Raw genomic sequence first — 18,595 nt, 5'->3', positions numbered from 1 at the left:
GGTATCTCTCTTATATATTGACTTACACTCCTTTGGATATATGCCCAAGGGTGCTATTGTGGGGTCATAAGGTAAGTCTATTTTTAGTTTTTTTAAGGAGCCTTCATACTGATTTCCATAGTGGTTGCACTAGTTTACATTTCCACCAACAGTGTATGAGAGTTCCTTTTTGCCCTATCCTTGCCAGCATTTGTTGCTATTTCTTTTATCAATTTATGGATCTGACTGGAATGAGATGGAATCTTAGTATAGTTTTGATTTGCATTTTCTTTATGGCTGAGGATGTTGAACATTACTTCATGTATTCATTAGCCATTTGTATATCTTCTTCTAAGAACTGCCTATTTCCAATTCATTTGCCCACTTACTTATTGGATTTTTTTTTGTTCTTTTGCAGCCTAGTTTTTTGAGCTCTTGGTGTATTCTGGTTATTAATCCCTTATTCATTGAATAGCTGATGATGATTATTTTCTGATGCTTTTGGGTGTTTCTTGATTCTGGTAACTATTTCTTTTGATGTGCAGAAGCTGTTAAATATGATGAAATCCCTCTTGTCAAGTCTTGCTTTCTTGGGCAATTGCAATTTTATTCAGAAATAATTACCTGTACCTACCAGAGATTTCCATACTTTTTTCCTCTAGTACTTGAAATGAATCAAGTTTTGTTTTAAGTCCTTTGATTCATTTTGAAATGATTTTTTTACAGGATAAAATATTGGGTTCTAGTTTCAGGCTTCTGCATGTTACATAGCCTGTTTTCCCAGCATTACTTGTCGTAGGGACTGCGTTCTCTCTTTGGCTTCTTTGTCAAAGATTGCATGACTGTTGTTTTGTTGTTGTATTTCTGGGTTTTCCGTTTCATTGGTTGTTGTTATTGTTTTTGTGCCAATAATTTGAAGTCTGGCATTGTGATATCTCGAGTGTTAACCTTTCTGTTCAGGATGTGTTCTTTTGGATCTTTTAAGCTTCCATGTGAATTTTTGGATTGATTTTTCTATATCTACAAAGAATTATTTGGGGATTTTGATGTGCAGTGCATTAATTGTGTAGATTGCTTTCAGTAATATAGCCATAGTTGTGGTATTAATTCTGCCAGTTCATGAATGTCTTTTCATCTTCTGGTAACTTCTTCAGTTTCTTTCTTCAAGTTTTTTTTATAGTTTTCATCATGGAGGTCTTTCACCCCCTTGCTTAGGTTTATACCTAGGTATTTTATTAGTTTTTGGAGGTTATTTTGAGTGGTATTTGCCTGATTTCATTCTTGTCCTGTTCATTGTTGGTATATAGAAAATCTGCTGATTTTTGTATGTTGATTTTTTTTTGAATCAGCATCAAATTTATTTAATGATTTAAAAAATAGAAAATCCTAGCAAAAAGTAAAAAGTGTTAAAGTATTTCTTATTGTCGAAATTAAACATGCCTGAGATGACTGCTTTAGTTGAAGTAAAGACATTTGAAAAATTTTGTAGTCAAAACATGTAATTTGAAACAGAAAAGGCCTTTATTATGGACAAAATTAAAGGTAAAAAAAACATACACTGGGCATACAGTGTATGCCTGGAATTCTCCTTTCTGAAGTTGAAAGAAATTTTTAAAATGTGTTACTAAAAATAATTCTATTTTTATAAATTATTATAAATAATTCTACATTCAAAATACATTTCTGGTAACAATTTGTCGAATTTGACATTTTCCTCTATGTCAAATGTAGCCTACTTATTTTTAAATGTAATTTGAAATAACTTAGGGTTTTTTCAATGAGTTTGAAAGGGTGCAGAGTCTAACCACAATGTACATTTAATTGTACTTAATTGTATACTTCATTTAAATAGCCTTTCTCAGGGGTTTAATAATTTAGAATCAATAGTCTCCTTCAAAACATAATAAAATATTTACACTTTATAAAAATTAACCGATTAACAACACAGCCCTATTGTTTATAAGAGTGTAACTGAAGTCCTTGCAATCATGCCATTGATACAAGCTTGTGAGGTTAGCGAAGTGATCCTTAGCAAAATGTAAATGAAGATCAAGACAGTGGTGTTTATAAAATAGCTCATTAATGATTTAGGATTGAATCGTTCCAACCATTCGCATCACCAGATATAATAATAGTGACGAATCAGACAGAAAAGATCCTGGCTAAACGATTTGCATTTTTTTACAGAAGTACCGAAGTCCTAATATCATCAGTTCTTCTAAGTTCCTGGACTTTGATCCGGAGAAGGATTCCGCAGTTACAACATCAAGGTAAGGAAGGATCGGCGATATTATCGTTAAGATATTAACAACAAGTACGCCTTTTCCCATTTGGAAAACGGGCTAAGTTTGACCGTGGTAGTTGGATTTTTGCAACCCTCTTCTCATTTCGATATATTACAGATTTTTTTTTAAAACAAAAGTTTGCAGATCAAACTTACAGTTTGTTTCTTTGCTGCCAAAAATCTTTTAGTTACCACAAAGGGTTGATTTACTTGAGCCATTTTGCTCTCACCAACTTCGAATTTTCTGTAACCCATTTCCTGGGGGTGGGGGTGGGGAGGATGGAATTTGGGGGAGAAAAACTGGGAAAAGAAAAATGCTGTCTTTAACTCCCAGGGTGGCTTTCCAGAGGTTACTATCCTGCTTGCTTCTTTTCTCTGCTGGGCTCTGGTCGCCTCCCTGGTGCGCCCTGGGCTTGTTTGGAACTTGGTGGGCGACTCCTGGGTGTGGGATTCACCCGGATCTGGGCACTGAAACCTAGGCCAGGGGCAGGTTTCATTTCTGGGACCCTTTTTCTTCTACAGTCTCTCCAACCTCCCAGGCCAAGAGAATGGGGTGGGGGGTGGAGGGGGTTATGCGAATGGACAACAGCCTGGCCCTGGTCACTGTCCACCGACACAGCTTTCTGCTGTCCCGAGCGCGTTTGCCTAAACCGAATTTAGTTTTGCTCTCTGGCGCCGCCATACAGTCAACGCTTCTTAAGGAGGTCCAGCGGCTCAGGCAGAGAGACATGGGAGAGTCCTTGGGGTCTGAGAGACATGGGAGAGTCCTTGGGGTCTGGGGGAATAAAGGAGAGCCCAGGTTTGCAGGAGGTATAGGAGATGCACCCGGCTGAGGGGGCTTCTCTGGCCTCAGAGCCAGCAGGGACGCATCCACATTTTCATGCCCAAGCTCCTAGTAGAGAGTGTCTGCTGATGCCCCAGGAGTCTCCAGCAGGCTGTGGCCCCTGCCCACGTGCTTTTTCTTAAGGAGGCCCGCCCCCAAGCGGGCCGCAAGGACAAAAGCACGGCTGGGAGCTCGTCCTACTCGGCTAGTGCGGGCTCCACCTTAATTGAGCAACCCGGCTAGGGCTAGAGCCCGGCTGCGGGCAAAAGTTTGTGTCTTGGTTAAGCCTTCGCGGGACCTGCTGGGGAAGCTTCTGCGCGGCCTCACTGTAGCAGGGAGGCTGGGTCCTCACTGCACTCCCTACTCGTGCCCGAAGCCGAAGCCAGAGCACGAGAAGCTTGGGGTCTTCAGGAGCCATAGTCCTGCAGCCCCAGGACCGGCAGCCCTACCGCGTTGCCACCACCACGTCACGGCCTCCAGGTGGCCTGGGCCGCGCTGCTCGCGATGTCACTGGTGCTGGGAGCGCGCCAGGGATGCCATCCAAGGATGCATCCTGCTCTCTGTATGTTGATTTTGTATCCTGCTACATTGCCAGAATTGTTAAGATCTAGAAGTTTTTTGGTGGAATCTTTGGGGGTCTTTTAAGTATAGAATCATATCATCTGAAAATAAAGATAACTTGACTTCTTCCTTGTCTATTTGAATCCCCTTTAATTCTTTATCTGGCCTTATTGCTCTTGCTAAAAATTCTAGTATTATGTTGAATAAGACTTGGGAGAGTGGACACCCTTATCTTACTCTTGAATTTAGAGGAAATGATTTTAGTTTTTCCCCACTTAGTATGATGTTGGCCTTAGGTTTGTCATATGTAGCCTTATTTGTTTTGAGGTATATTCTTCGATTCTTAGTTGCTTCAGAACTTTTGTCATGAAAGGCAGTTGAACTTTGCCCAAGACTTTCTCTGCATCAATTGAGATTATTGTGTGTTTTTTGTTCTTCTGCTTATATGTTCGATTACATTATTGATTTGTGTATGTTGAACATCCTTCTCTTACATTCCTGGAATCAATCAACTTGATCGTGGTGTGTGACCTTTTTAATGTGTTGAATTTAGTTTAAAAGTGTTTTATGGAGAATTTTGTGTTTGTGTTCATTAAGAGATTTTGTTTGAATATAGATTTTTGATGGTATTCCCTCACAATTTTCCGGATTTCATTGGTATTTGTCGTAATACCCCTTTCCATGTCCAATTTTGTTATTTTGGGTCTTTTCCATCTTTCTTTTAGTCAAATTGTGTAAGGGTTTATCAGTCTTATTTATCTTTTCAAAGAACCAACTTTTTGATTCATTGATTCTGTATATCATTTTTTTATGATGTCTAGTTCATTAATTTCTACCCTAATCCTTATTATTTCTTTTCATCTGCTAATTTTGGATTTGGCTTGTTCTTGTTTTTCTAGAATCTTAACCTGCATCATTAGGCTATTTGAGATTTCTCTTACTTGTTTATTATGTAGGGTTTCACAGTTATAAACTTTCCTTTTAGCACTGCCTTTGCTATATCCCAAATATTCTGTTTTCATTTTCAATAGATTCTAGGAACTTTTGGGTTCCCCTCCCCGCTTTATTTCGTCAATGACAATTGAATGTGTTGTTCAGTCTTCATGTGTTTGAATATTTTCTGTAGTGTCTTTTGCTGTTGAGCTCTAGTTTTACTTCATTATGATGTGATAGGATACAGTGAGTTATTTCAATTACCTTATATTTGCTAAGACTCGCTTTGTGTCATAAAATGTGCTCTGTTCTGAACAATAGTCCTTAGGCTTCTGAGAAGAATATGTATTATACATTGGCCAGAAGAAATTCTTTGTAATTTCTGTTAAGTCATTTGGTCTACAAGATAATTTAATTCTGAGGTTTCTTTGTCGATTTTTTTTTTTTTTTGGTCTGGATGACCTATTTAATGATGAGGATGGAGCATTGAAGTCTTCTGCTGTTATTGCTTTGGGGTCTATTTGTTCTTTTGAATCCAGTCGTGTTTGTTTAATGAAGTTGGGTGCACCCACATTTGGTACATATATGTTAACAGTTGTTATTTCCTCTTGGTTGGTTTTCCCTTTTTAAATTACCTTCTGTGTCTCTTCTAATTTGGGTTTGGAGTCAACTTTTTCAGATATGAATACAGACACTCCTGCCTGCTTTTAGTACTCATTTGCTTGGAAGAATTTTTTTATACTTTCTCCCTAAGCCAATGCTTCTTTCTGTCAGTGGCATGTGTTTCTTGTAGATAAGAAATGATTGGGTCTTGCTTTTAATCCACATCGCTATTTCATGTCTTTTGATTGAAGAGTTGAGATCACTAATAGTGTTAATATTGAAAATGTATGCAGTAATTCCTAGCATTTTGTTTTTGTAGTGTTTGATTATTTTCTTTCCTTCATTTGTTCACGTAGTCATCTGGTGAGATTTATTTTTTCCCATATTTTTGTGGCTACATTTATTTTGTGTGTAGAAATTTTCTGAGTATCTTCTTCATTGCTAGTTTAGTCGTTATCAGTTCCTTTAGTTTTTTTTTTTTTTTTTTTTCATCATGGAATTTTTTTTGGTCTTTTAGTTATGAATGATATCTTTGGTGAGTAGAGTAATCAAGCTTGCCAGTTATTTTCTTACAGGGACTGAAATATATCATTGCATGGTCTCACTTTTAAAGTTTCTGTTGAGAAATGTGTTATTCTGATGGGTTTACCTTTGACTGTAACTTTCTGCTTCTTTTTTTGCAACTTTTGATACTCTTTCCTTCCTCTTTATTCTTAATGTTTTGGGTACTATAGGTGTTGGAATTTTTCTTTCCTTTTCTCTTGAGCATCCTAAATTGGCTGTTTCTTGTTGCCTTGTTTTTTTTTTTTTTTTGTCTCTTTTGTTTTGCTTTTTTTTTCTATTTTTTCCTTTTTTGGTGCTGGGGACCGAACTCAGGGCCTTGCACTTGCCAGGCAAGCACTCTTCCACTGAGCTAAATCCCCAACCCCTAAATTGGCTGTTTCTTTCTTAAGATTTGGGAAATTTCCTCCTATTATTTTACTGAAAATATTTTTCAACCTCTTAGTTTGCACCTTTTCTTCTATGGCCATGATTTGTAGGTTTGGTTTTTTAATAGTGTCCTAGGTTTCTTAGATGTACCCTCATAGTTTTTCAATTTTTTACTTTTTCTTCATATGAGTGTTATAATACATATACCTTGTCTTTGAGCCCTGATATTTGATCCAAATTATTGGAGAGATTTTCCATTGATTTTTATTTTATTTTATTTATTGAGCTTTTCTTTCCAGAATTTCAGTTTGAGTCTTTTTCATGATTTCTGTATCTTTATTGAGTTCCTCTTTCATACCCTGCACTGTTTTCTTAATTTCATTCAGCTATTTGGTTATATATTCTTTGAGTTCTTTCAGGCAGGTTTTTTTTTCTTTTTTGCATCTTCTTTAAATTCTTGCAGCTTTTTATACATGTCCCCTTTCATTTTGGTGGTCATTCTTACAATCATGCTTTCACGTTCTTTTTCTGGGCTTTCTTCCTTTTCACTATCCTTCATGTATGTTATTGTAGGATTGTTGGCCTTTGGAGATGGTCATATTGCCTTGATTTTTTTGTGTTTCTTGTGTTTCTGCACTGAGGTTTATACTTCTGATGTCATATTCTTTATTTAGAAGTTTTAATCATAAGTAGCCTTTCAGTTGAAGCATTAGTGTTTACACAAGACTATGTAGTGGAAGTGTTGCAGTATAGTTTTTCACCATTGGACTGTGGAATAGCTCTGTAGGCAACATTTTGTCCACATGACCAAGGCACCTGTCCTGGTCCCAGCACCACTCAGATAGAGAAGTAGGTAGAGTCTCTTGTGTTTCCTTGTGTATGGTTTTGTATTAAATGCGGGCTGAGGGTAGGGCTGGTCAAGTGCTAATTGTTCACTTCCATGCTGCTTCTACCTTAAAACCTTCCCTTCTTTCTATATTGGAAGCCACTTCTGGCCATATGGTGCTTTTAGTTCCATGGCACAGGAAGGCTACCACTTGCTATCAGGTCCTTTCCCCTTAAGCCCCATGCGTAAAAACATACGTAACCCCTCATGTTCCTGTTTAGGTGAACAAATAGTGCACTGAACACTGCACTGGTGGTAGAGAACTGTGGGATTCAGGTGCTCTGCCTTTAGGTCTCAGTTCTTTCAGACCCCACCCAGCAGTTCAACACTCTTGTGGAGGGCTTGTCTTCCCCTCCTCCCAAGAGATTTCGGGACTGGAGCTGCAAATTATTTGCCCTGTTACCTTTCTGTCTCACTGTATTTTTCACCATCTTTCCACTGTGTTTTCATCATCATACTTCTCAGTACTTTTTCTCTTTTGCTCTTCTGCTTGTTGTGTCTCCTGTGTTACCTAGGACTCTTCTCATTCATGGAATCTGATGGAGAAAGCTTCTACTCCTCTGCCATTTTTCAGAGGTCTATGAGTTAGTTTTTAATGTGCAGCACACTCAACTAGGGAAATATGTATGGATTTTATTTAAATCACTTTAGGAATTGAGACATTCTAAAGTGTTTGGAGGTGTGAGAGACTTATGCATTATAAATCAAAGTGCTTGTAAATTTTAAGAAGTACATGTGTTGCATGTACTGTTGTATATACAAGTGTTGCAGTACTCTTTACTTTTTATAGTTAGTGCCTAATAACTTGTAAGATTTATATTTATGGGAGAGGAATACTAAACTTGAAATATTCTTTCTTTTACCTTTGAATTTTCACATTAGTGTTTCTGATTTTAGTATTAGGTTTTATGGTAGCTGTAAGCAACAATTTGACATTTCCTTTATTGAAAGATCTTTTTGTTCCAGTGATTTCAATAACAAAATAATAGTAATAGTCCTGTTGCTTTTATGTCAAGGTGATATTACTTAACTGGTATCTTTTAGCCATTTAGGTTTTGTTTCACTAACCCTAGAAATGAATTTTCACTAGTGTAGCCAATTTTTTTTCTCTACATGGGTCCTTTTGTTAGGTTTGAATCCTAATTCTGTCATGTGTTAACACTGGAAGGAAATCTTTCTATACTTCATATTTTTGGATTAATATGTGGTCAGCTTTCCTTTCTTACTTCTTTACTCTGTCCATAAAATAATTGCAGTAAATTTTTTCAATTGCTAATAGAACGTATAAAGTAAAAAAGATAAATAATATGAGAAATAACAATAGAAATGAAGGTAAAAAGTTAAGAAATACAGATATGGGAAGTATAAAGCCAATATTATTACTATGGTTAAATTTCAGAAGTGATTGGAGCTTCCTACATCAAGGAAAAAATGTGAGATGAAGGCAGTTATATAATTCTTCCATTACAAAAGTAACAAGTAGCTTAACAGCAAGAATAAGTAATATCCCTGTGTCCCTTGTTCTGTCTACAAGTACTTATGTTATACAGTCTGCCTCTAGTATTCTGAAAGTGGAATACCCATATCAAAGTCCTTCTTTTATGGGCATTACATGAAAAAGTATTTTATTACATTTTAAAAGTCTTTAGCCTACTGAGCCTGTTGTTAATGCAGATTGTGTGTAGATCCATCAGTATAAATGAATTTTCTCAATTTTAGACACCAAAAGTAAAATTACCATAATGGTAATTACATTGTTTTCTGGGATCACTTGCTCTCAACAATGAAGGAATTCTCTTTTTTTTTTTTTTTTACATTTAAAGTGGGTGAGATAGCAACTGATTATTTCAGAATTGGTTTATTTAGGGATTAGTTTTATAATGCTTTTGGATTTGAAAGCTTTTCTGAATATATACTCTTTGTTGAAATGTTTTTTGGCAGTACTGGGATTTGAACTCAAGTCTTTATGCTTGCTAGGTAGATGCTATTTATTGAATTTTTACAGCACTTTCTTTAAAAAAAAACATTTTTATTAGTATATGATAGTCATACAGGGGGTTTTGTTGTGACTTTTCCACATATACATGAATTGTACCACGATTTGGTTCATAGAAATGGACAGTGGTGGATTATTCTTCCTGCTACCACATTTCTTGTCTTAAAGTAACTTCAACAGGTTTCAATGTTCCATATTCATACCTGCATAGAAAGTACATCAGCATATGCACTCTCCTTTTACCCTCTTCATTTACTCTTCCCCTCCCACTCTCCTTTCCCCTTAACACGAACTATTTCATATTCCTGACCTTCATTGGACAATGAAGTTCTATTTAGGAAGTCATTGCCTACATCTGTATGTCGCAGGGTATTTCCTACTGCTTTCTATCATTGTTTAACAGTGTCAGGCCTAATATTAAGGTCCTTAACTCACTTGAATTGAAATTGTTACAGGGTGAGAGATGTGGATCAAATTTCAGTTTTCTGCTATTTTTATTGCTATGACTCTATAGTAAAGTTTGAAGTCAGCATTGGTCTTTCTACTCAGTATTGCATTGGCTATTTGAGGTCTTTTGTGCTTCCATGTGAATTTTAGGACTCCATTTTCAATCTTTGTGATTAAATGTCATTGGAATTTTGATGGAGATTGCATTGAGCATGTAGATTGCTTTTGGTGACATAGCCATTTTCACAATATTGGTTCTTCTAATCTAAGACTGTTGGAGATCTTTCCATCTTCTGTGTTTTCCTCAGTTTCTTTCTTCAGTGGTTTACAGTTTTCATTGAATGGGTCTTTCACTTCCCTAAGTTTATTCTCAAAGTTTTTTTCCTTCTTTCAGGCCATTGCAAATGGAATTGCTTTCTCACATTCTTTCTCAGTTTGTTCATTGTTTATAAAAAAGCTACTGAGTTTTGTATATTGACCTTGTATCCTGCTACTTTGCTGAAGTTATTTATATCTGAGTTTTTGGTGCCTTTTACATATAAATGTCATCTCCAAATAGGGATGATTTGACTTCTTCTTTTCCTATTTGAATTCCTTTTATTTCTTCTTCCTGTGTTATTGCTCTGTGTAGGCATTCCAAAACCATGTTAAATAATAATGGTGAGAGTGGATATCTTTCTCTCATTGCTGACTTCAGAGGAAATGGTTTCAGTTTTTCCCTATTTACAATCCATTCAAAAATAATAAAAAGTATTTCAGTAATTGTGAGGGTACGTTGTGGGTCCTTGGTCAAGGACCTGTAGATGTACAGTGTGCAACTCTTGAGTTCTAGGAGAAAGCATCTATTGTCAGTGTAGATTTGAACTTGCAGCCCAGTGAGAATAGTTTTATGGTCACATCCACAAGCGTTCTGCAGTTATTGTAAAAATGAATGAAAGTAATGGGACAGAATTTGCAGGATATTCCTTTATAGCTAAGTCACTTTGTCTAATTAAAGTTCTTTCTATAAGTTATATCTTTTATCTCTGTATAATATTGGTTGATTTTATAATTTAATTTTTAAAAAGTTCCAAGCACCTAGCATACCCATTCTTTATGGAACTACATGTGTGTTAAAAAAATCTTTACTTATTTTCATAAAATTCCTTGATATTAGCAAATGAGACTTAAACTTGATGTCTTTTCCTAGTTATAGAAGCATTATTTTAATTGATGTTTCCCTTGGACATTGTTTATGTCAGTGATGTGTTTCTTTTCCTTTAATATTTGAAGTATTTCAGTGATAATAGAGCTAGTACTTGGCATTTTAGCTAATCTGATATACTATATCATCTTAACTTTAGATTTTATTGCTTTAGTCATTTTCTTGCTATGTTGAATACTGACTTCATTTCATGCATAGCAATTTTCTATGCTAATCTTTTTTCATTTATTGTCAAGCTTGTGACTATAATCTTTATTCCCCTCTACATTCTTGCTTGTTAAATTGTGATAATAATAATTACAGGACATGCAATTCAACAATATGTTGAGAATTTATTATATTTAAGGACTTATAATAAGCTTTTGGGATTAATAATGATGAAGCTTATACTCTTTTTATGAGAATATAATTACATTCCTAAGTATTCATAATTAAAGTTTGATAATGTGTTTCGGAAAGGAAATACAGTTCAAATACTATTAAAGTTTTGAGGTGGGTTTATTAATTCTAGCCACAGAGGATTTAGGAAATCTTCACAGACCAGGAGATTTTTAGTCTTCTTAGAAGTGGATCTCACAAGGTGAGCGAGAGGTGATGATAGTAGTTGAGACAGAAAGTATGATTGAAAGGATAGAGCTGAGAGATAATAGGCTATGTTTATGAGTTACTGATATTTAGACATGGCTTGATAGAACACACAGGGTATGTCTATAATGAAATGTGAAAGGCTGTTGAATTTTGTTAAAGGCTTTTTCTCTGTCTAGTGAGATGACCATGAGATTTTTGGACCTTGATTCTGTTTACGTGCTATATATTACATTTATTCATTTGGTACCTTGAACCATTTTTGTATTGCTGGAATGAAACCAACTTGATCATGGTGTACAATCTTTCTGATGAATTGTTGAATTGGATTTGCAGTATTTTGGAGAGGAATTTTGCATCTGTGTTCACCAAGGAAATTGGTAAGTAATTTTTTTGTTTCCTTACCAGGTTTTGGTATCGTGACAATACTCACTTCATAGAACAAGTTTGATAGTGTTGCTTCCTTTTCTATTGTATGGAATAGATTGAGGAGCACTGGTGTTCTTTTTCTTAAAGGTCTGGCAACTTAGAAGTGAATCTATTCAGTCTTGAGCTTTGCTTTGTTGGAAGACTATTATTCTTTCCGTCTCATTGCTTGTTATAGATCTGTGTAAGTGGTTTATATTCTCTTTATTCAATTTTATTAGGTCAACTGCATCTAGAAATCTATTCATTTCCTCTCAATTTTCTAGTGTATTAGAAGATAAGTTTTTGAAATATCCTCTAATGGTCCTGTGGCATTGGTATTTGTTGGAATATCTCCTTGTTCATCTAAAATTTTAATTTATGTCTTTTCCTTTCTCCATTTGTTTACTTTAGCTAAGGGTTTATCAATCTTATTTATCAATGTACTTACTTTTTGTTTCATTGATTTTTTTAAAAATATTGTTGTTCTCAGTAATTATTACCTTAATATTTATTACTTCTTTCCACATGCTAATTTTGTGTTTTGACTTATTCTTGTTTTTTAGATGCTTGCAGTGCCTCATCAGGTTATTTATTTGAGATCCCTCTTTTTATTTATTTATTTGTTTGATGTAGGCACTCATGGTTTTAAACTTTTCTTTTAGCACTGTCTTCACTGTATCCCAGAGATTCTGGTAAGTTGCATTTTCATTTTCACTAGATCCTAGGAATTTTTTAATTTAAACCCTTATTTCAACAATGTACTGTTCATTTTCCATGTGTTTGAATGTTTTCTGTGGAATCTTTTGCTGTTGATTTCTAGTTTTACTCCATTATGGTTAAATAGAATATGGGGAGTTGTTTCAGATTTCTTACATGTGTTAAAATTTGGTTTATGTCCTAAAGTACCTATTTTAGAGAAAATTCCATGGGCTCCTGAGAGGAATGTATACCATGCAGCTGCTGAATAAAATACTCTGTATATGTCTGTCAAGTCCATTTGGTCTATATATAATTCTGAAGTTTATTGATTATTTTGTCTTGATGATCTATATATTGGTGAGACTGGGGTATGGACTTCTCCATTATTATTGGGTTGGGGTCTATCTGTGCTTGTACGTCTAGTAGTGTTTATTTAGTGAAATTAATATTTAATGAAATTATTGTGACAACATGATGTTAATATGTTAATAATCTCCTCTAGATAGATAATTGTTATCTTCTCTAGAGTAATTTTGGATTAAAGTCTGTTTTATCAGATGTGAATATAGCTATTTCTGTCTTTTTTTTGAACATTTGCTTGGGAAATCTCTTCCTATCTTTTCTCCTCAAGCCTATGTTTGCCTTTGTCAATGAGATGCATTGCTTGTTGGTCTTGCATTTTCAATCCAACCTATCATCGTATGTTTTTTGATTAGAGAATTGAGACCATTAACATTCAGTGTTAATAGTGAAAGTTATGTATTATTTCCTGTCTTTTTGTTGTTCTGTGATATTTCCTTCTTTCCTACTCTTCACTTGCTAGTCTACTTGTCTAGTGGGACTTATTCTTTTCTGGTTGTGTTTATTTTCCCCTTCTGTGTATACAGTTCTGGTAATTATGATCTGCAGTGCTGGTTTAGAGACCAGAAATACTGATTAATTTAGTTGAGGTTTACTGGGGTTTGAGAAATAAAGACTTTACATAAACTAAAAAAAATTCATAAGCACTAAGCCAGTATGGCAGAAGATACTTAAGGGAATCCTACACACAAATGAGGAAGAAACATAATCATAATCATGAGAGCTCAGGAATGAGTAAATTTCATGAGAGGCATATATGAACAAATGAGAATTAGGAAAGTATAAAACATGTTCAACTCAGAAAACTAGTCAGTGGTTATAGTTTGTGTCTATGTGTTTCTTTCTACTTTTTCATTTCTTTGGTTCTCCTTATGTGTTAAGAAGATATATAATTAAAATTTCTAAAGTATTTATATATCCATAGTTATAATGGTGACCACCATTTGTAACATGTCCAGAAAGTTTTCATAAAGGGCCAAGGGCATTTAGTTTATTTTCAGATGTGTTATGTGGGGTACAATTAAACTACAGAATGGCTAAACTTGTTTTCCGTTTGTGTATTTTTAGTAAATGTTGACTATCTTTACTAAGTATTTTTAAGGAGCGTCTGTCAGATACCTTAGAGCAATGTATAGAAATATATTATAGGAGCTTCAGCATTAATTCTTTTACATTTGTACACTTTAAAATTTTGTTATCTTCATCATACAAATTGACACATTTAAATTAATTGTTTAGAACTTGAGTATTTTCTGTATTTGTCCAAATTAGTTCAATAAAATATAAAATGGAAATATTCATAAAATAAAGAAGATGTAATTGTGTAACAGTATAACATTTAATAAAGCCTCTTTAGGATGCTCCTGGAATCCATGACAGTGGTAGCAATTCAGTTTAAGTGTGCCTGCCTCTTTATCAGGCTAAATGAAAAGTTACTGAGAAGAGATTTCATGGACAAAGGCAGGCTTAGTGATTTTATGTGCTACCCAGTACATTCCATCTCTCCTTACATTTTACTGTGGTGCATTTCACTGTTTTCCTTATTTGCTTTTATAGTTAAATATAAAGGAAAAAGCATGAAGCTCCTTTATTTACTTGGGCATGAAGCTCTATTTGATGTCTACACTAAAAATGGTACAGTTGTGTGTCAGGATTTCATTGCATATGTAGGCAGTGGCTTCTGAGATTGCATCTTCAGGAGTGCCTTGTCTAAAAGTAACTACTAAATGTACTTGTAGTTAGAAACTTTTGGTTAAGATATTTCTTTCTAATTTTGAACTATGAAAGAAGTTAGCCATTTTTTGAGGTAGTTTTACATGGGTTTGTGACTGGAAAGTGTCTTGGCTATAGAATTAAGTCATTTTCAGTTTTATCTCAATAGAATCTTACTGTCTTCTTTTTTTCTTTTTTTTTTTTGCGGTACTGGTCTTCCACTAAGGGACTTCACCTTGAGCCACTCCACCAGTCACATTTTTTTTGAAGGATTTTTTATGAGATATGGTCTCATGAACTTTTCCCCAGGCTGGCTTCGATCTGCAGTCCTCCTGATGGCTGCCTCCTGAGTAGCTTGGATTCAGGCATGAGCCACTTGTGCTTGGCCTGTCATTTTCCTTGAAAGGGGACAGTACTAAAAATCCTTAATTGGTCATGGTGCATGCGGTGGGGCCTGGCCAGCAGTGGGCACATTGCCGCTGCCCCGTGCTCCCTTGGAGCACACCAGAGGAGCCTAAGTCCCATGCTGTTGGTGCTCCAGCCCCTTGTTGGTCCTGTGGCCATCATGCTGATGCTGGCAGGATAGCTAAAGACCAGGAGAAGTACAGCGGGAAATGCAAAACAGTGAAATTTTAAACCTTCCCAAAAGCTTCTCAGAGTTAGACAAGAGCATCTTGCTTGCTTTAATAGAAAAGTACAAATATGTGCTGAAATGTAAGCAAAGTGATGCAGGAACTATTGCCATCATGCAGCCTATCTGGCAGGCACTGGTCCAGGAATACAACTACCAGCCTAGCATATCTCTGCAGGATTTCAAACAGCTGAAGAAGTGCTGGGAGAACAGGAGAAAAAAAATTATAGCCCATGAAAGGAGAAAGAAAGCCCAGTGCCAGGTACCCACATTCTGGGGAAGAAGATGGGCAGCAACTCTACTTCCTGCAGAGCCGGCCTGAGTACTGCCCTGACATTGCAGCCCAAGAATCATTTGCGGTTTCAAATAGAGATCTGTGCCATGATAAGAAAGAGCTCATACATTTTCCAGTATGAGGGGACTGCTCACCCTGAACCTGCTGGTTCAGGTGTCAGAATAACAGCCAGTAAAAACTACAGGAACAAAACCTTTCAGGAAGGTGCTTCAGAAAAGATGCATGAGGAAGAGCACCATCAACAAATGTCCATCTTAGAACTGCAGCTGATACAAATGAAAGAGTGATAGTGTGAGATGGCAGAGGAGGAACACATAGTGAAATTGGAAGTGCTCAATAAAAAGATGTATTGGGGAAAAACAACCTACAAACTTTTACCAACGAATGGCCTGTTTCTTCATTTAACTGGCCCTTTCCCAATTCTCCCTAAGACTTTGACGATGATTCCTTTGTAATTAATCTGTGTTGGCAAGGAAAGTCCGAAACATGAATTTGTGGTCAGTAACCTGTAACCAAGCTACAATTAGGAAAATTAGAGTGGTACTAGTCACTTACTTAAGAATACGTTCAGGTAAACAGCTGCATCCTATGTATCCTTTATGTGCCAAAGAAGCTGTTACAGTCTTCTGAAAGTTTTCACTATGAGTGCTATAATTCTGAGTGCAGTGTCTCTTAATTAGAATTCATGTAAGAACCATGTGTGAGTGTTGTATTTCTTTTTTTGTGGTACTGGGACTTGAACTCAGAGCTTTCACCTTGAGCCACTTCAGCAGCCCAGTTTTTTGTGACAGGGTTTTTCAAGATAGGGTCTTGAACTATTTGCTTAGCCTGGCTTTGAACTGAGATTCACCTGATCTCTGCCTCCTGAGCAGCTAGGTTTACAGGCATGAGCCACCAGCACCTGGCAGTATTTTTAAAAATCAAATGCAAGTATGACTATAAAGGAGCATGGCTGATTTTTAAGCAGAAGTTTTCTATCCAAATGACTGCCTTCCCTTTGAAAGTGGCTGTCTTGGGTGGCCACATGTTTTTCCCAGAGCAAATCTGTTGCTTAGAACTTGCTAGAGTTCTTTGGGGAACCTCTGAGAGAGCTACTGTTCCTTGTTTACTTTTTGAGTGTTGGCTTCTGAGTGTGGATTTTCTGTATTTAAACAGTCCAGCATTTGGAAGGATATTTTCTAAGGTGGCTCATAAACTGCCTTTTAAGGCTTTTCCCCAAATTGGAGCTCCGAGAAACGTCTCCAAGAATGGTCGTTTCTTTGGAATTAAGAATGTCACAACATGAGGATTTCATGTTAATTTGGGTTTCTACATTCTGTTATGTTTGTTTTATTTTTTTTCAAAAAAGTCTTCAAAAAACAAAACAAAACAAACAAATCCTTAACTATTCTTGAGGTAGAATTGCTACTTATAAAGTAAATGTTATAATAATACTGTCTATTGAACAGTTTAGCAATTTTATATCATGACATTAGTATGCTTTTTGTCTATCACATAAAATACTCTGACAGTCTGTTTCTAGGCATTGGTATACTTTTCCAGAGAACGTTCTATGTGCATACATTAGTTTAGGCTGAAACAGCTGCTTGCTTTATGGCTTATCCTATATATTTGGATCCTCTACAGATGAACTGATGTGTTCTAGGCAGGAAGTGGTATTTTGGAGATATAGGAGTGGGGGGGAGTTTCCTTTGTATTTGCCTTTGTATGTAGGGGAGTTGGAAATAGGCAAGAATGGAGAGACATTTTGTATGGCAGTACACAGAATTTTGCAAGTTTGTTGTGAGCCCTGCAGCACTGTTGCGTTTTAGTTACTGGTAAGTTTGTTAAATTATGTTTGAAAATGTACCTCTTCGAAGATAGCCATCTTTTTACTAATACATCCACCCTGTCAAATATACCTTAAGATTTAAAAAAAAAAATAGACTTAGTATTGCTGTTGCATTGGGTTTCAGGTATAAATTTAAAATATTTTGGTTAGTAAATGAATGTATTTGACTTTTCAGTTGTTGTCATGATTAATATCAAAGTGAAATTAATATTTTATGTTTAGCATTCTCATGTTAAGAGTTTGGAATTGTAATAAAATTTTTATTTTTGTTTTTGTAATGGAACTCCACTGTATTTAGAGGTTCTGTTTAATACATTAGTTGTTTGAGAATGACTAAGTCTTCTGACATTAAAGACTTAAAAATACAGCACATGCTTTTAATTTTATATGGTTCTTCTAGGAGGGGGATTTATTCTAAGACATACTTTCTTCTTGTCTATTTTAATGGACCACAGGGATCACTATAAGGCATTTCTAGTCTTTGCCTTTGGCAGTGTTGATGTTTAGGAACCTCCTTCCTCCATAAAATCAATAATTTATACACAGAGAAGAAGTCTATGAGCAGATTAGGAAATTGTATAATCTCAATGATGTAGTCTTTTTTTTCAAGCAGTTAAGCAGAAGTGTTAGATGTAAGTATAGTACCTAAGTAATTATTTGCAAAGTGGCCTTGACTATTCATTTAATTCTTTTAGAATGGACTAGATTGCTTAATAGCTGTGCTTCTTTACAGATACATTAAAAAAAAATCCCAAGAGATCCCTTGGTAGTTGTGTCTTTCTTTAAGACAAAATTAAAGCATATCATTGATTTGTAATATTAATTTTTTTTGTGGTTTAAGACTATGGAGACAGTTAATATAATTGAACTTTAATATCCTGTAATCAAGTGCTTTTTTTTTCTGGGTAGTGTATTTTTGGTATTATCTAGTTCATTGAAGCATCAGTTTTAAAAATAATCGTAATGGTAATTTTGCTATTGTTTCTGGTTATAAGAGCATTTATGATTTTAACAAAAATAGCCACAACATTGGCTTTATCATAAGCATATGCTGAATTTTATCAAGTGTTTTTTCATGTTTTTTGACAGTGTGATGTTTTTGTGTTTCTTAATTTAATAGATTACATTAATTAATATCTAATTGTTAAACTCCCATTTACTCTTAAATCTACTTCTATTCCATTCTTGCTTTCATCTTTTTCTCTCACTATGGCTCATGTCATTGTCACCAGTGGCTTTTTTATTTTAGCCTTAGATTGTTTCTTCTTCTCTTATTTGGCCATTTAACATTTCATTTGAACATTCTCTACTTGAAATGATCCACTGAGTTTATGTTGGTGTTCTTTCTACTTCCTTATTCCTTCTCTGTAGCTCTTCCTCCACTTTTGAATTTTAAACACCCTCTCTTCCTGATGCTTAAAGACAAA

The 18,595-nt window shown here is 35.4% G+C and overlaps 1 pseudogene; it reads left to right on the top strand.

The window, feature by feature from the left end:
- LOC141414882 (myb/SANT-like DNA-binding domain-containing protein 3 pseudogene) overlaps positions 1-18,595 on the top strand; it is a 55,696-nt pseudogene extending 37,101 nt beyond the window's left edge.

This window comes from Castor canadensis, chromosome 12, assembly GCF_047511655.1.
Source record: "Castor canadensis chromosome 12, mCasCan1.hap1v2, whole genome shotgun sequence".
Lineage (NCBI taxonomy): Eukaryota > Metazoa > Chordata > Mammalia > Rodentia > Castoridae > Castor > Castor canadensis.
This window is presented reverse-complemented; position numbering and strand designations above follow the sequence as displayed.